The sequence below is a fragment of the Schistocerca americana genome, chromosome 8, assembly GCF_021461395.2.
Source record: "Schistocerca americana isolate TAMUIC-IGC-003095 chromosome 8, iqSchAmer2.1, whole genome shotgun sequence".
In the NCBI taxonomy this organism is placed as follows: domain Eukaryota; kingdom Metazoa; phylum Arthropoda; class Insecta; order Orthoptera; family Acrididae; genus Schistocerca; species Schistocerca americana.
In genome coordinates, this window is record NC_060126.1 from 315,725,282 (window position 1) to 315,744,270 (window position 18,989).

Sequence of the window (18,989 nt, forward strand, 5' to 3'; positions counted from 1 at the left end):
AGCGATGCGATAGTCCATGCTGCAAGCCAACAGCCGCCGCATTAACCCTTCGCGACATTCTCCGCTGCACCGTGTAAACTTAACGCGTACGCATCCATACAAATGAGTCGCTACACAAGCAGGCTTCAAACTGGTACAGGCGTAGGCATTCTGTACTGGGTCCAGGCAACAGATCTAGGTCTTACGACTGCACATTAGGGAAGTCCTAGACAACGGGAAAGTAGAATTCTTCTCACCTTGGCACTAAAAGCAAATCACGCAGGGTACAGAAATGGGATGAAGGACTAATTCATAAATGAAGTACAGCTGTCGCAGGTTGTTCGCCAACAAAGGAAAATGTCTCAATCCTCACGTAATTCTGTTAAAACTTTCTGGGCTAAATACCAACGATTATCTGTCATGATTTAGATAAATGAAGTTCTTTATGCATATATTTTCGGTGCAGCCTGCACCTATACTCTTCGTGAATCTACCGATGTCAAGTACTAACGATGGGAAAAAGGAAGGTTGGGAGTATGGAGTTAGAACAACCAGTCATCGTCGAATCCACTAGAGACTAAGTACGAGTTCGGGATGGCAAGGATATCGGCTACGGCCTTGTTCACTGAGTTCTCCGGTCATTCGCCGGTGGTTAACCGTGAAATGGTCTTTTATAAGGAACCATCCGGTCATTCGTTTATAATTAACGAAGAAAGAAACGTAATATCGAAACCAGGATTATGAGGAGGAGTTTGAACACAGCGTCTCCTAATACGAGATGAAATTCAGAAATCCCGCGTTTGTCTATGCTGCGCTGATAATACTGCGTGTACGACGCATGTAAGTAAAATATCACAGAGCTTAAGGGTTTATGTGCAGAAGCTCCGATTTCAAAACTATGGGCGTAGTAATAATACTCTTGTTTGCCGTTGCTATGGCCAAATTACTGCCTTTGTTAGATGACACTTGCGTTAGCAACAATAACACTTATTCGTCAACCTTACGTAACACTACTCCTTGAATAGTGGGGGCGGACAGAGGCCATACTCCCTGAGCAGGTACCGCCAACGGCTGCACGACTTATCTGAGGTAGCGGTAATAGATTATATACATAAACGTTACTCATGTACCAGTCTATCTATTATGGAAACCCTTATCAAAATCCCTACAATAGTTCCTGATATGAGCCTTCTCATACAGACTGAATTAAAGCGGCGGGGGACTTCGATTTATAATATGTTATGGCGACAGATTATTACCAAGGGCTGAATAACCTCCACCATCCGAACTTCGTAGAAACAGGGAAACAGTCCTGGAGTGGGACATCTCGATTTACTTACAACGCAAGGACAGCACAGATTCAGTTTATAATAGTAAGGGAGGGTTGTAGTGGTTTGGAAAGCAGGTGAGACTGAGAGAAGGACACAGAATAGTGGTTTCGGAAAGGGAAGAAGTAAAGCGGGTGGGAGAAGAGCCCTGACATAGAGACGAAGACTAGTCTTATGTTAAAGCTGCAAGAATGACTACATCTCTGGGCGGAGATCGTGGTCACGTGGAGGGAGGCGGTAAAGATTTACGTTCGGGTATAATCTGCAGAGTGTATAGAGATACGGTAGAAAGCCGTAGATACAGGCGTCGAGGTGAATGCAGCGTTCCATGACTTCCAGTAGGCACTCGATACAGTCCCGCACCACCGCCTAATGAACAAGATGCTAGCGTACGCAATATCAGACCAACTGTCTGACTGGATTGAAGAGTTTTTGGCAAACATCACAGCACGTTCATTTTGAACGGAGAGATCTTCAGACACCAAAGTAACTTCGGGCGTGTCCCAGGGGAGTGTTAAAGGAACATTACTTTTAACAATGAATATAAATGACGTTGTAGATCTAGTCGGAAGTTCTATGAGAACTATCACAGATGCTGTTGTTCTACATAGAGAATTCGCGACGCTAGAAAACTGTAGCGAAATGCAGGAAGATCTGAGGAGGATGTAGGGAGTGGAAACTGACCTTTAACATAGACAAATGTAACGTACTGCGAATAGATAGCCAGAGAGACCCTTTATTGTACGAGTACAAAACTGCAGAAAAACCAATGGAAACATTTATTTCCATAAAATACGCATGTACAGAGCGATCTGAAATGGAACGACCACTAAAATGAACTGTGAGTAAGGCAGACGCCAGACTGAGATCCGTTGGAAGAATTCTCAGGAAATGTAGCCCACAGCACAGGAAGTAGCCTACAAAACACTCGTTCGACCAATTCTTGAATGCTGCTCGGCAGTATGGGATCCATACGATATAGAGGAGATAGAAAAAATCCAAAGCAGAGCTGCGTTTTTCGTTACAGGTTCATTTAGTAAGCACGAATGGGTCACAGAGATGCTCAACCAACTTTAATAGCAGACGCTGCAACAGAGGGATTCTCCACCAGGGTTAAAGTCATCGTTAAAGTACCGAGAGCGTACGTTTCTAGAAGAGTCAACAAATATATTGCTTCCTCCTACGTATATTCCGCGAAAAGACCATGAAGATTAAATTTCTAAGATTAGAGCCCACACAGAGGGATACCGGCAACCGTTCTTCCCGCGAACTATTTGCGACTAGAACAGAAAAGTAGTGAGGTGTTACACAAAATGCCTTCCGCCACACACCGCAAGGTGGCTTGTGAGGTATGGATGTAGATGTTTCGAGAAGCCTGGCAGAATACGAGGACGGATAATCATGGATGAAATGATTGAATTTTTATGTCTACGGAACGTGTAGGAAATACAAAGGTGTCCATTCTCGGGGAGAAGAGAATTAATTAAACCCATTTAGGATTCAAGTGGGAGAGAATGGATGGATACGGAAGACGAGCCGGACAGACTTTTAAGTTGGAGCGAAAATCCAGACGACGTTTCCATAAGGGATCAATGGTCAGATTAAGGTTCGAGTCAGACACACACCCGTGACAAGACAATGTCGTGACCGATCAGCGCTTCTTTACGCGATATTCACAACATTCTTGTCCGCATGTTTTTGGGCGTCTTCGAACTCAGACGGCCCGTGACCAATCTAAACATGGTGTCTCCTTTTCCTGCTCTTTGTTGCGTGTGGTCATTCCACTTAATGTCGCTCTGGATGGTTACTTGCACCATTCATCAATCCTCTACTGGTTGTTCTGCAAATGGATACTGTCTTGTGGCGTTGATACTTTCTTACAGACAACCGCATCAGCTGCAAAGTCTTCAAGATCTTGCGACCGTTTCTATCAGAGCATTTATATAAATTGTAAACAGCAACGATCCTATCACATTTCTTGGCGGTACTCCGTAAATTACCTTTACATCTGCCGATTTTGTTCGGTTTAGGGCGACGTGTTCAGTTCTATATGCAAAGATGTCTTGGTATAGACTCAGCATCCAATGACCATTTCTGTTATATGAAATGCATCTCTCATTTCGTTCCTTCCTCGGAAATGACCCGCATTACTCAAATCTACACGATCTGTAACATATTTGTGTGCGTTGGAATCGTATATTTTAAGAAAATTATTCGGTATGTTCTGTAAAAGCCTGCGGCCTAGTGTAAAACCTAGTCGATAGTTAATCTAAATCTACGGTATTAGACTGCTGCAGAAGTTCGTAGCGTTTTCGTTTTGCACGTTTGTATTGCGGTTCTTATGGGTTTATTTATCGATTGTCATGTTTTATTTGTAGTTGAATGTTGCTATCTGATTTTACAGACTGTCATTTTGTCATTTGGAGATAGTGAGTGGAGCTGTGGACGCTAGAAATTGGAGTGCCAAGTGGAGAAATCTGAACGTTTCCGATTCTTCCGTTTGAATTCAATAGAGCGGTGACAGCAGCGGAGCAACCAGAAGCATTTACGCCGTGTATGGGGATAATACCACTGAACAAAGCACGGGCAAGAAAAAAAGCAGCTCCTCGTACAAAGACGTGCGCACATCCACCAAAGATTATGATAGGCATCTGGTGGAACAGCGACGGTGCGGTTTACTACGAATTGCTTCCCCGAGGTGTAATCATGACTGCTGACATTTATTGTCAACAACTGAGGTATCTTGCAGACGCAGTCCAAGAGCAACGACCAGGAAGACTACGTGAAATGATGCTACTCCACGATAACATCTACCCGATTATGCTGGATTGGGTCGGGAAGTCATTCAACACCACCCACCATATTCACCTAATCTTGGGCCCTCAGATATTCACCTTTTCCACTCTCTATCGAACATCCTTCAAGGAACTTCCTTTCCGTATGAAAATGCGCTTGAACATGGTTCGACGATTTTTTCGCCTCGGAACCATTTGAGTTCTACAGTCGTGGAATCAAAAAGTTACCGCAGCGCTGGCAGACCTGTTAATACAGAAGGTGAACATACACAGAGTTAGAAAATTGCCGTTACAAACTTTTAGGACTTTGGAGGGGAGTGAGTACACGACATTTTGAACAAGCACCCACCCCCGGAAATGTATTGTTTCCGTTCTACGACGGTTTCAGTTCAGATGTGTTACCTGTCCACGTCTGCTGAGTTTCACAGTTGCTTGTCCTGGTATCCAACAGAGCAGACAGGATGACGTGTACATCTTCTTGTTGGGTCGTAATCGAAGTTTAATTTACAACACTCCTGTAGATACAGAGGAAAAATCTGGTGGCACGAGTTCTAGCCGATGCATCAAAATTGAAGAGACACCAGGGGGCATGGAGAGTGTGCACCAGAATATGCTTCGTAGGTACAATGACTGTAATAACGTCGGTAGCTGCCACATTGAGCTGCTGTTGTAATGCACCAATGCTATTCAGTACTTTTCAGTACGCTTGGTTCGTTTTTGTCTTGGAATAAAGTAAACAGGTGATTTGTAAGTGATAATACAAACAATTGTGCTTAAGTGATAAATGAATGTTTCATTAAGTTCCCTTTCGAATCGTTACCTAATAACTGTACTGCGTCACACCTACTTCGATTCCTCAAGCAGCAATGGATGAGTTAAACACCTGAATTGAAACTGGACATGGGTTCCTATTGACGATGCTATGTACTCACTCCCGTCTACAAGTCCTAGAAGTTTGTAGCGCGTATTACCGAACACCCTGTACTGTCGATGGCTAAAGCCACTCTGTTATGTTGTAACCTCCCCACAGAAATTTCGAATGAAAGACAGAAATAATAAATGGGAGCCAAGCGTAACCTCCCTGCAATGAAATCTACGGAAAAAGACAATTAAACGTGAAAAATCGCAATCTGACTCAAGGTGTAAGCTCTCACGAAAATAATGAAAAACAATTCAATGCTAATGAGACTTCAGTGACAATGTAAACTCAATTAAACCGAAATATCGGTCTTTGGCCCTGTGCAAAAAATCATAATTAATTTCTTACCTCATTCGAAACTGCATGTCAAAGTTCTGCTCTTATTGTTGGCCACGGCTTGGAGGAAATGCATTGCAAGTATTTTTTTTTTTTTTTTTTTTGAAATTTAACTGAAACTTTTCTTTAAAGGAAATGGAACGAAATCGTTGGTTCAATTAAATAGTTCTTTTGTTAAAAAAATTGCTTTGAAATCAAAATTATTATTGGGGCAGTTGTTGAAAATTAATTACAATGAATAAACTTTACATTATCTGATGTGCGCAATGCAGCTTGGTTACCTTAATTAACAATATACCTCATTCAGCATCTTGACCAGAGAGACCCATGTCGACGCCTGCGACTGCATCCCGCTCGCGACTGTCTCGCGACCGTACAAGACCACTACTGCCGACAGACTACCCACAGACTGCACTGGCCTACTGCTACCGACAGACTACATCACACAACTGCACTAGGCTGCTACTACCAACAGACTACAGCTCGCAACACTGGCGCGGTCAAGCGCAGACTAGCCACGACAAATAGCTCTCTGGTCAGAGACTCTGCAATGCCTCGCCATCGCCGCCACACAACATACGTGTTTCAATGTGTATCAGTTGTGTTTATAGAAACTTGAGGACAAACGCTACGAATTACGAACGAAGCCAACATTGTAGAGTGATGGGAAAGCACGGGAAAATAATGACTTAATCACTGCGCCACCTCGCTAGGTACGCTGCATACAGAACCGGGCTGGCCACCGAATACGTGGAGACGAATCAATAGCTGGCATTCCAGGGCATGGGCGCGGGCACGGGGAGATGTTTTCGGAGCGGCTAGTAGGCGGCGGCGGCAGCGGCGAGTGACAGCGCCGCGGGCGCCCAGTATATCTGGCCTTATCGCGCCATCGCGCTACACAAACAGCGCCGCCCGCGGGCTGATAAAGCCAGCGGGCCGGGTGGGGCACGGCAGACGCGCTATCGCAGTCAGATTTCGGCGCACACGCGTTCCCTTAATTGCGATTTATACCGGTGCGCGCGCACGTAAATCCTAATTAGCAGTACGAATCTTACGTGCATTCGCAAGCAGCTCATTACTCCCGCGTATTATCATACAATTCCGCGCAGCATACCGCGTGCCACCGCGCCGGCGGACGACACGCTCGCCGAAATGCCTGCCGCGCTTCGCTGAAATTCTTCGCGACCAAGTGTTGCGCCGCGGGCTCCGCTTATGTTAACGGCGACGCAGGTATTCGCCCACAACAACTTGTTTCAATTCTTCACCAGAAGTACACTGAGGTGACAAGAAGTAATGGGAAAGCGATACGCACATATACAGATTGTGGTAGTACTGCGTACACAAGGTAGAGAGGGGTAGTGCATTGGCAAAGCTGTCATTTTACTCAAGTGAATCACGTGAAACTGTTTCCGACGTGATTATAGCCGAACGGCGGCAATTAACAGACTCTGAAAGCAGAGTGGTTGTTGAAGCTAGAAGCATGGGGCATTCCATTATGAAAATCGTTAGGGAATTCAATATTCCGACATCTACAGTAGCAACAGTGCGCCGAGAATACCAAATGTCGGGCATTACTTCTCACCATTCAACACAGAGGCTGACGGCCTTCTCTTAACGACCGAGACCAGCGGCGTTTGAGTAAGGATGTCAGTGCTAACAGACAAACAACACTGCCCGAAATAACCGAAGAAATCAATGTGGAGCGTGCGGCAAACGTATCCATTAGGACAGAGCATCGAAATTCGGCGTTAATGGGCTGTGGCACCAGACGACCGCAGCGAGTGACTAATTCCACGACATCGCCTGCAATCCCTCTCCAGGGCACCTGACCATATCGCTTGAACCGTAGACGACGCCTAAACCGTCAACCGTTCAGGTGATTCCCGATTTCAGTTAGTACGTGCTGATCGTGGAATTCGAGTGTGGCGCAGACACCACGAAGCCAAGGACCCCATATGTCAACAAGGCACCGTGCAGGCTGGTGGAGGCTTCATAATAGTGTGGGCTGTGTTTACATGGAATGTACTGTGTCCTACGGTCAAACTGAATCGTTCATTAACTGGAAATCGTTGTGTTCCGCTACTTCGAGACATTTGCAACTATTCATGGACTTCCTGTTCCCAAACAACCATGGAAATTTTACGGATGACAATTTGCCATGTCACTGAGCCACAGTTCGTGATTGGTTTGATGAACAGTCTGGATACTTCCAGCGAATGATTTGGACACCCAGGTCGCCCGACATGAATCCCATCGAACATTTATGAGACATAATTGAGACGTCAGTTAGTGCACAAAATCGTGCACCGGGAATGTTTTGCTTATGGACAGCTACAGAGGCAGCATGGAAAGTATTTCTGCAGGGGACTTCCGACGACTTGTTGAGTCCATGCCACGTCGAGTTGCTGCACTACGCCGGGCCATAGGAGGTCTGACACAGTATCAGGAGGTATCCGTGACTTTTGTCACCCAAGTGTAATTCGGTAATGAGAACTCAGTTTCTAGACATTAGGCTAGCCTGGCTATAGTCACATTCAGAACATTTCTTTCACTCGCTATAGATCTCTTCATCAAAATCTTAACTATATTCCACTTCTCAATTACGGTCTTCATCCGTGATCTCTAGGCCAGGAATAGAAGAGGAGCTGTAGCTGGAATTAAAAGTGATCTCTTAAACCACTATCAGGTGGATCCATTCGATGACTACCCGGGAACAATTAAGTTCTGCCTCCATTGCAGCCAAAGTCTACAATAAATGTAGTATTCGAGATTTATTGCTTTTATAAATACGTAACTACTAAAGGCTTACAGTGCCCTTTCCCCTCGACGAGACCATCAACGCTCGCTACTGGTGCTGGATGTGGAGGTAACTGGTTCGAGCCTACACACGTGAAAATTTCATCACCAGCATTTAGTGGGCAATAAGATAGCCAGAATGAGTCTCAACGTCTTGATTCCTCACTCTCATGTAGTGACAGTATGTGACACTGTCACTGGAAATGTGTCTGTTATATGGGACCGTTAAGCCCAGGAGCAAAAAGATTCAAATGGCTCTGAGCACTATGGGACTTAACTTCTAAGGTCATCAGTCCCCTAGAACCTAGAACTACTTAAACCTAACTAACCTAAGGACAGCACACACATCCATGCCCGAGGCAGGATTCGAACCTGCGACCATCGCGGTCGCGCGGTTCCTGACTGAAGCGCCTAGAACCGCACGGCCACACAGGCCGGCAAGCCCAGGAGCCCTTGGTGCTATTCGAGAGCAGATTTTATGCTGACCGCTGTTTTCAGTCTTTCCCTTCTCTGTTATCATCATCGTCGTGTTTATCATTATCGCAAACAACATAAAAACAACACTACATACGCTGTAAACTATATACAATAAACAGGAACACTTAAAACTACATTCAAAGTTTGCAACGGAGAGGTAAATAGTAGTAACATGCACGACGAAAGAAAAAGATTCCAATTACGCGGGAGACCCAAGAAGTCTATCAAGCATCCTCAGACCACATCAGTTCACACCTACAGACCACACTGACCAATTACGAATAAGGATTAATGTATCTCCTGTTGATCAGTGCCATCAGCCAGTTATGAAAACGTTCAGTGTCACAGGAGTACACTCGGTGACACGTTCCGAGTTAAATTTCAGAAAGAAATGGCAGTGGATTGTGACATTGTCGGAGCCATTAATCAAACCGAGATCTTTGATGATTTGTGAAAGGGATAGACTAAATGCAGCCAAATCGTTTCTCACTCCCCTTCTTTTCTACCATAACAATGCAACCAACAGAACGTAACACTAATAGCTCCACCACATGATACACATACATAGCCCACTTAAGGACAGATCATAAAAAGGCGACGGCAATTCAGCTCCAATACAACTTTTCCCAGGACGGCGTGACGGGCTTCAACAGCCACTGTTCATTTGTGGAGCACGGTGTTAACTGATCTTAGAAACTATAATCGTGTACTGAGTAACTGTAACCTTTACCATGTACTGTCCCAACATCTGTAAAGGTAATTCAACTATTATTGGCACATAGGTACAGGAATGGCACAAACAAATATTAAGCGTGTGAGTATTACTCTGAATCAGAAATGACTGTATTCTGGCATCAGTTATTTCTATGTCTGAAATCAGAGCGCCTGAAATTCTGCCTACATCGATACAGATATATCAGCAACTGCAGTGTGCGATATCTGCAATGTAGGGTACGCGTAACACTAATCTGTAAGGGATGCTGCAATCCCCCTTGAGAGACTATATACGCCTGTGGCCACCGTGTTTCTAGACCGGAGCGTTCGCAAGCCGCAGCAGCGCTTGCAGCTACGCCACGATACCAGTTCCGGTCGGCCAAATTATATGTTTTACACGGCAGTAAAACGCCCCTACCGTATTTTAACGGCGCTTTAAAACTCCACGAGGAAAAGAAGAGAAAAACAAGAGGAATAAGAGTAAAGCGAAAGCATTCTCCTCGCAACGGCTCTCAGGAGGGGTAAGATTTTTCATTAACACTGCCCGAACTGCTGCGGAGGCTACTCCGATAAAGGCACGTAATCAAATATATGGCAGAGCGTTTTATACTCGGCCATCCAAGCGCCTGCCCTTCTGTTTCTTTTATATCTTTAGTACTGACGGTTCGCAGAGCTTCGGCCCTGGAACAAAACGAGCCCATAAGGCAAACAGAGCGCGGCCGCCGAAATTTAGGGAGTGATTCCGCTGTGGGCGGCACTAAAAAAGCCCGCTCAACTATAGGCTGACCACAACATCTCCTGTCATTAAGCCGCGAGAAATGAAATATGGCCGCCGTGGATCACGTGCGATTTGCCGCGCTAGTTTTTCCTCCTAATTCCTTGACGCGGAGCAGGAGTGGAATTATCTTCCAGGCATGGGTCAGCGTTCTACAGAAAAGGAGCACCCATAAGTGCCCCTCCGCCCCCTCTCCAAACAAGCTTCCTTGTTCTGTTTCACAGTCCCCATCAACAATCCAATCCTCCTATAGCCCTGCACTCACTGACGCGTCGCTTTGGTCAAATACTACTTAGCACAGATCCAGAGCTCTTATATGACAAATACTTAATTACACATTCCACGAAAGCTTTTTTTTTAACACATGGTCTCGGCCCATTCGAGCGCAACAAAAAGGACTGATTATTTTTCGTAGCCTTAGCAATTTAATTTGGACAGTTTACATACATTGGCCTTTTTTTTATTTTTATTTTTTTTACTGTTTCAAAATTGTTTGCGATTGGTAAGACCATTCACGCACCTTCGGGCGTAAGCGTGTGGCATCAGAAATGAAGCTTAATTCTAGATGAGCTGGAATAAATTAACTTGTGTTCTGTGTTTTGATTACTAAATGATAAGGAGGAAAAATCTAAACTGAATCCACCTATCAGAATGTATTTGTCAGCACATATTTAATTATTGAAAATTGAAAAGTAAAAAAAAAAAAATTACAGCCTATGTGAATGGTCAAAACGTTGATGGCGGAATTTGAATCACATGGCTGACATTTTATTAATGTTGGTTATCGTAGAAAGATAGTTAGCACTCAGTTTGAACACTATAAACAGTAGGTAACCAGATCTTCAAATACAATCTACTGATATTCCTTCCTTTCTCAATAAGCCTTTTCTTGCGGCTAAATCCGCGACAACTTCGTTACAACAAGATAATTAACACAACTGTCCGGTAGTAGGGGATCCCAAGCCAGGTATTATTTCTGCAAGAGTTGGAGAAAACTCACGAACTACGCAATTAGTCGTAGGCTTGTTTTAGTCAGCTTATTAGGTTCACAGAAATGCTGAAAATATTCTAGCGAGGATTTGTAAATGGAAGACGTGTTTGCATAATGGCTTACTGTTAAATTTACGAGGGCGTGTTTTTCAAAACAAACCAGAAGCGTACCATTTCCTCTAATATACTTCTCAAGTAGTTCTGTCTCTTTCTTGGCGTGAATTGCATTTTCAGGACCCGCCCGTAGTTCGATATCTCGAATTGTAAATTGAGACATTTCTTTGTTTTTTTTTTTCGGTGTAATGTAATTCGTTGCAGTACATCTTTATTCACCTAGACGTCAGTGGATAATTCATGTACGCCACCTGCCAATGGATATTTTTTTCCTCTTATGGTCTGCGTTGGGTTTATGAGGTTGAAATGGGCCATTTGCTGAGACAATTATAGTACACTAGACGCAGCTTCTTGGCCCGAATGCCACACCAAGGTCATCAACGTAACAGCAAGCTAGTGCGCTAAGCATTAATGCACTAATTTCCGCAGTTCGATCTGCCTCGCTAAACAGACACGTGACGAAAAAGAAAAAAAGGAACAAGAAGAGGGCAAAATGGTGCCGAAATACAGCGCGGGTACTACGGACTGCGGAGTACTGATGTATGAGTAAAATAAGACAGCAGAAAACTCGAATGCAAGCTGAGTATGCAGCTACTGCCTCCCAAATAAAGAGGAGTGAGAGGAATGATAAGAGAAAGTGGATGGATGAGCAAGCTCTGAGAGCAGAGAGAGCCGCAGCAGGGGGTGATGCAAAAGAACTGTAACACATCACTAGAATGTTGCCCAAAAAAGGTTTCAACTAGAATGTTGCCCAAAAAAGGTTTCAATTAGAACAGACCTGTGAAAAGCAAGGAGGGTCTACTGTTGACGACAGAAGAAGACCAACTTAGAAGATGGAGAGAACATTTTTCTGAAATCTTAAACAGAGAGCAATCTGAAGAGAGGGAGAGGCAATAGAATTTTCCAGATGCCACTGACAAAAGCAGTGTAAACACACCAACTAAGATTGACATTAAAATAGCTCTCAAACAGAACGGGAAGGCTCCAGGAATGGATAATATTGCACCCGAGGTGCTAAAAGTAGACACTGACACCACCGTAAATCTACTGCATCCACTGTTTGAGAAGATATGATCAGAAGAGAAAATACCAAAGGACTGGAAAGAAGGGCCGATTATTAAGTTGTCAAAGAAAGGCGATACTACCAACTGTACCAAGTAAAGTATCTGTAGATTGATACTAAATTGTATCAAGGACTCAGTCGAGGGACGACTGAGAAAAGAGCAAGCTGGGTTTAAAGAGCACAGAAGTTGTGTCGACCTCATCAACACACTGCGTATAATACCTGGGCAAGGTGCAGAATGGCAGAACACACTCTACCTTACATTTATTGATTTTGAAAAGGCATTCTACTCTCTTAATAGGAGAGTTATGCATGGAATACCATCAAAGATAATAAATATTATTAAAGCCATGTACGATGGATATGAATGTAGGATGCTACACAATGGGAAACTTACTGAATCAATCCAAACAAACACAGAGGTGAGGCAGGGATGTATTCTATCACTACTTTTGTTCTTGTTGGTACTGGATAGCGTAATGAAAAGAATTGCTGATGGGATAATAAAAAGAATTGCTGATGGGAGGAGAAGAGGTATTCAGTGGGGAATGCAAGACAGGCTTGAAGATCTTGACTTTACTGACGATATCTGTCTGCTCTCGCAAAGATTGCGTGATACAGAAGAAAAGTTGGAAAAACTGAAAGAGGAAGCAGAAATTGCAGGACTTAAAATATCAGAGAACTAAGGAAATGAGAATGCGATCTGAAAAACAAGCGAAGCTAACAGTGTATGGAAAGGAATTGGAACAAGCAGACTCTTTTGTATGTCTAGGAAGTACCGTCTGTAAAGATGGATGGGCCGAGGAGGATGTAAAGAGTCGGATACGGAAGGCAAATGGAGCCATTGTACAACTGTGCCCTGTCTGACGTAATAAGAACATCTCGAGACGAACCAAGCTGCGCTTGTTCAGTAGCAACGTAAAGTCTGTCCTCCTGTATAGTTGCGAAACATGGAAGGTAACAAACATGACTGTAAACCAGCTGCAAGTCTTCATGAACCGATGTCTTCGGCAAATTATAAATATGAGGTGGCCAGATATTATATCAAATGACGAATTGTGGGAGATGACAAACCAGCGACCAATAAAGGAAAGAAAACGGAGGTGCATTGGTCACACAAAACGTAAACAACAAGGAGCTGTTGAAAAGGCAGCACTGGATTGGAACCCACAAGGAACACAGACGTGGCCGCCCGAAAAAAAAGACATGGAAAAGAACGGTGGAAGAAGAAGCTCTGAAAGCTGGTAAAACATGGAGTTAAATGAAATGTTTGGCTGCCAACAGAACCAGATGGAAGGTCTTTACTGCTGCCCTATGATCCACCGGGAACAATAGGAAATAATTACAAGCGAATGCATGTATTAGACATTTCACTGCGTACTATCCACGCAACATCACTAGCTTGATGTTTGTTACACAGATTATAGATTATTACTTCCAGGCGCCGGATGGCAATAGGCAACAACTTACTAGGATTCAGTACAATTACAAAACCGTCAAAGTTGTATAGAAGTTTATTATTATTTAAATGGGGACCAGTTTAGAACATTCTTAGTCCATTATCAAGCCATCCACATAAGTCCTACCATAACACCCTTATGTGTGTACGCTGACCATTGTGTTTCTATGAGTGGCTGAGTCCAAGATACTATTTGCTGGACAGTCGTACGCATATAGTATCTTCCACTCAGTCATTCGTAGAAGCTTTGTGGCCAGCGTACACACACTACGGTGTTATGATAGGACTTACGTGGATGGCTTGATAATGGACTACGAAGGTCCAAAACTGGTAGCCACTTATATAAAATAAACTTCTGTACAGCTTTGAAGGTTTTGTAATTTTATTAATTTCCATAATTGGCATAAAAATGGTCACATTCGTTCCCAGAGACGATAATCCTCAGTACACGATAGTCTGACTTGTCTCGCCAGTCTACTGTTTGAGCGGACGCTTTTACTACAGCGCTGGACTAACCCGTCCCACTGCGCAGTCAGTCGTGACAGAATAATGGGCGCGGTTAGTTGGTTTCTCGAAGCAGCGAGAGGCTCAGAAGGTTAACTGATATTTAAGACCACTTTCTTACTGCAAAAACCGACAGGCTCATACAAAGGGCATATTAGAACTAAATGCACAACAATACGTAGTCTGCGTATGGTGCCACTCGTATGCAATGCATTCGCATGTGACAGCCATTAAACGGTTGATATGTGTGTGTGTGTGTGTGTGTGTGTGTGTGTGTGTGTGTGTGATAGATATATGGAGAGAGAGAGAGAGAGAGAGAGAGAGAGAGAGAGAGAGAGAGAGAGAGTGTCTCTATACAGAAACATGCCGTAAGTAACGAAAAGAGTCACTATGAAGAGGAAGATGGCAGCAGCATTGTAAGCCTATCGAACAGTTTCTCTGTAATTTGCTACGGTCACAAAACTAACACTTTTATTACTGCACGTTACGTGGAATGAGAATGCTGCTTTTCCCCTAGCAACCGCAGCAGTTCACATAAGCGAAAGTAACGAATGTCTGGCGATATTGGACTGTTTTGATGACTAATAATATCATTCACATGTCCTCTAGCATTCGATTTTTCATTTAAATATGAAAGAAAATCACCAGCACTGAACTGTGAATTGAGGCATAACGTGGATAAACGGCAGATCGATAAATCACTTACCTCTTCAAGTTCTTCAAAATCAACACAAATTACCTAAAAATATTGTGGCGTCATTTGCGGAAGTATGGGGTGAATATAAGTCCAGAATATAAACGAATTTTGTAATGAATAAGGAATAACAATAAAAAACCGAATAAGAAATTAGTGACAGTTTTTTCTCATTCCTGAAAGATTTTGTTATTTGGAGATAACGGATTTTGGAAACGGTAAACTCACCTGATAAATCCTTTACGTATACGGACAACGTTAGAGGCCCTATAATGCAGTCTATCACGGCCAAAATTTGCGATTTTTATGATTTTTGTTTTATACTCATTAGACGGTGATCCATGGCATGTTTCTCCGCATAACGTTTTGTCTTCCAATGCTGGAGATATCACTAGAGGCTGTAACAACTTGGAAAGCTGTTACGAACTCAAACAAGCTCAACAAGTCGAACTGCTTGTAAGTATCCACGCAACGGTCGGTTCGCGACGTCATGAGACCGCTGTCTAAAATTGTGGTGTAGCGCTGACGTGTATTATGGAGCTTTTAATGGATAAGAGTTGGCGGTGTTTGTTTTGTTTAGCACTAAGCCCCACAACTTGTCCAGTGTCAACCCTCCTTTTCCGATGAGGTCAACAACCGACTGTTGTGTGGATTCATGTAGACAATTCGGCTTGCTGAGTTTGTTTGAGGTAGTAGGGCCTAACTGCTTTCTCAAATGTTATAACCTCTGGTGATGTTTCTACCATTGGCACACGAAACGTTAGCATGGAATTGTGACTTGGACCATTTCCTAATGCTCGCGGAAGAAAAAAAAAAATTCACGAAATCAGAGGTCCAATGAAACTGAATCACAACGCCAGTCTACGGCGAATTATGAAACACTGGCAGCAGCAGGAAGCGACGATCACGATGCGAGATGCGACGCGGTGGAGGATAGAGTGGTGCGTGTCACCGTCTTATTAGGCGCGTGCGCCTCTCGTGATCGCCGGCGCCGGCGCGCTGTGATAACCTCTTGCTGCTCTCCACTCGCGCGATTCTGGTCTGCATGCGTGGACAACGCGTGCGTGCGTGCACGCACGGAGTGCACTCAAAACGAGACCATCACCGCACGAGCAGTCAGCTCGCCCGAGCCACCACATCGCTCTTCGAGTACGGGCGCTTCTCTTTGCTCTCTTCCGTGGTGAGCCGTTCACATTTTTTTTCATTTCACTATCCATTGCTGAATATGTCGTTGTCAGAGCCTTGGGCTGTCACTTTTGATGAACTTCTGACTACGTCACATTACATTCATACCACTCGCATGACAGATTTTGAAGTACTAAGTCTGTATCTTCTTATGACATGGTAATTTGTTCGTATTTCAGTTAGTCAGTAGCATGAGGGATCCTCTCATATAGGAGCTTATTATCTAAAAATCGAAATGCGATACTTGCTGCGCCAGCAACTGAATTTGGTACCAGGACTGGAAACAGCTGTCATCACACTTGGGATGACGGTTATCGCAGAAACATCCGGTTTTCAATTACACCGGTTCTTTTTGTCTTCATTTCAACCTGACTGTTAAAACCACTAAAAAAATAAAATAACTGGTTTCTGAAATAATCGATTTATTGCTTTCACTTTCAATTATAAACACAGACATTGGACAAAGACTGAAACGTTCTAATGAAGGCGAAGTCGTAGGAGACTACGATCGATATGCAGTTGACGTTGCGGCAGAAATCTGTCTCACTATCTCCAGCAAAGTTAGCAAATATGAAGACGGGCATGACTACAGCGAGAGCGAAAGAACAAGTTGATGACTTCCCTGTATCGCCGCTTTTGGATGGTAACGATTTTTCACCCTGTAGCTATCACAAAATTATGAGTTCAGTTATTATCCCAAGAATATAGAAAGTCAATAAAAAAAGAGTATATCAATCAAAATTACCTTCTCTACCAAGTAATATTGTGGATGTGTACAACTTATATGATGTCGCAAATTAGTTGTGCTTCCTCCCGTTTTTAATCTTTTAAAGCAAATGGAGCATTGTACTCCATTGCTATCGCACTTCGCAAAGCACTTCCACAAACGAGGGACGGTATCATTTCGTAACATTACTGATGCCCGAGGACGACAGAGAGGAACTACCGTATAGACAAGGTGAGGGCACGTCTCGCACACTGCACGTACATGCTTACTGTCGAACAGACCACGCTACACGGTAACAGGTACAGAATTGTCTTTGCAGTGCTGTACCGATTCTGTGTTTGTCCTTAGTTTCATCTAGGTATGGGTTGCTACTAAAATTGGCCTGATCGCTATTCCCTGTTTCTATAACGATCCAACATTTCAAAACAATGGAAATTATATGAATAAATATCAGTAATTTTTAGGAAAGGGTTTATTTAAAAACCAAGCATTTCAACAATGCTGTTATTGGAAATTGATATGCCGGTTTTTTTCCCGGTTATCACTAAAAAACGAAAAACCTGTTAGAAACGAGACCAAAAAAATACTGGTTACTCAAAACTAAAATACCGGTAGCGGTTTTAACAGGTCGGTGTTTCCCATCCCTAAATCACGACGACGCTTTTATCCTATTTTTTTCTGCACTGTATGGTCATTAATCGATTACCGAATTTTTCTTCACGGGTATGAACGCTTACGGTTACTAACTCTATTAACCAATCGGCTAGATAGAAATATGTCGATGGAACAGGTTACGGAAGAGTTAAACTAATCAAATGACTGGCGCCACTGCTGCTGCTGTCGTAAACAAAGGTAAGAGTCTTGGGAAGGTTACAACTGTATGCACAAAATATTGGACCAGCATTTCGGAAACAGCACGACTTGTCGGGTGTTCGAGGAGTGCTGTGGTGAGTGTCTTCAATACGTGTCGAAGCCAAGGTGAAACCACGTCCAGACGTCATGTGGCTGGGCGGCCAACCCTCGTTACAGATTTCGGACGTCATAGTCTGGGCAGACTGGTAAAACCGGATAGGGCGGCGAACTGTGGCGGAACTAACGTTAGACTTTGATAATGGGCAGACTACATGTGTGTCTGAACACACATTGCACCGAACACCCCTAAGGATGACCTCCGCAGCCGACGACCCATGCGTCATTGTTAACACAGCGACATCGGCAACTACGACTGAAATGAGCACGTGACCATCGGCACTGGACGTTACGCAGTGGAAGAGTGTTGTATGGTCTGATGAATTCCGATACCTTCTTCATTATACTGATGGGGGTGGCACGAAATCATCGTCTTCCAGGGGAACAGCTCCTTGATACCTGTACTGCGGGACGGAGAAAAGCTGGAGGCGACTCGACTATGCTCCGGGGAATATTCACGTGGATATTCATTGGTCCGGTGGAGCTCTTGCAAGGCACCATGACGGCCAAGCAGTATCGTACACTGGTTGGAGACCACGTACACCCCTTCATGACGATCATGTTTCTCGACGGCAGAGGCATATTTCAACGAGATAATGCGCCATGCCACAAGGGCAGGAGTGTGCTGGAGCGGTTCGAGGAACACGGTGGCGAGTTACAACTGATGTGCTGGCCGCCCAACTCGCCGGATCTGAACCCAATCGAACACATCTGGGATGTGACTGGACGTGGCGTCAGAGCTCGTCGACCACTCCCCGGAATTTACGGGAATTAGCTGAGTTGTGTGTGGTGCCAGCTACCTCCATGCCACGACGCTTCGCTGCTGTTATCAGTGCCGAAGGTAGACATAGTGGCTATTAGTGAGGTGGTCATAATGTTCTGGCTGATCAGAGTATACAACTTACCAGGAGGAGCGAGGGGACACACGTAATATCTCAAGTCCAGCAGGAGCAGTACTATCTCATAGAGGTGATATAGTCCTAGGCTACGTTTTAACATCCGCAGCTCGCTGAATATATTTAGCAGTGTGGAGTCATTCCGATAGCCATCAGAGGAAGGGTGCCTTAAAATGACTGAGAAATCATTGATTGTGCTATTGGGTATCTTATTGAATCGCTAGTCATGAATTTTTCTAAGTTTTAACTTTCCAATTGGGATAACGGTA

General features: G+C 44.0%; 1 protein-coding gene across 1 annotated transcript in view; it reads right to left on the bottom strand.

Moving 5' to 3' along the window:
- LOC124545795 overlaps positions 1-18,989 on the bottom strand; it is a 725,491-nt gene that overhangs the window by 613,785 nt on the left and 92,717 nt on the right. The window lies entirely within an intron of this gene.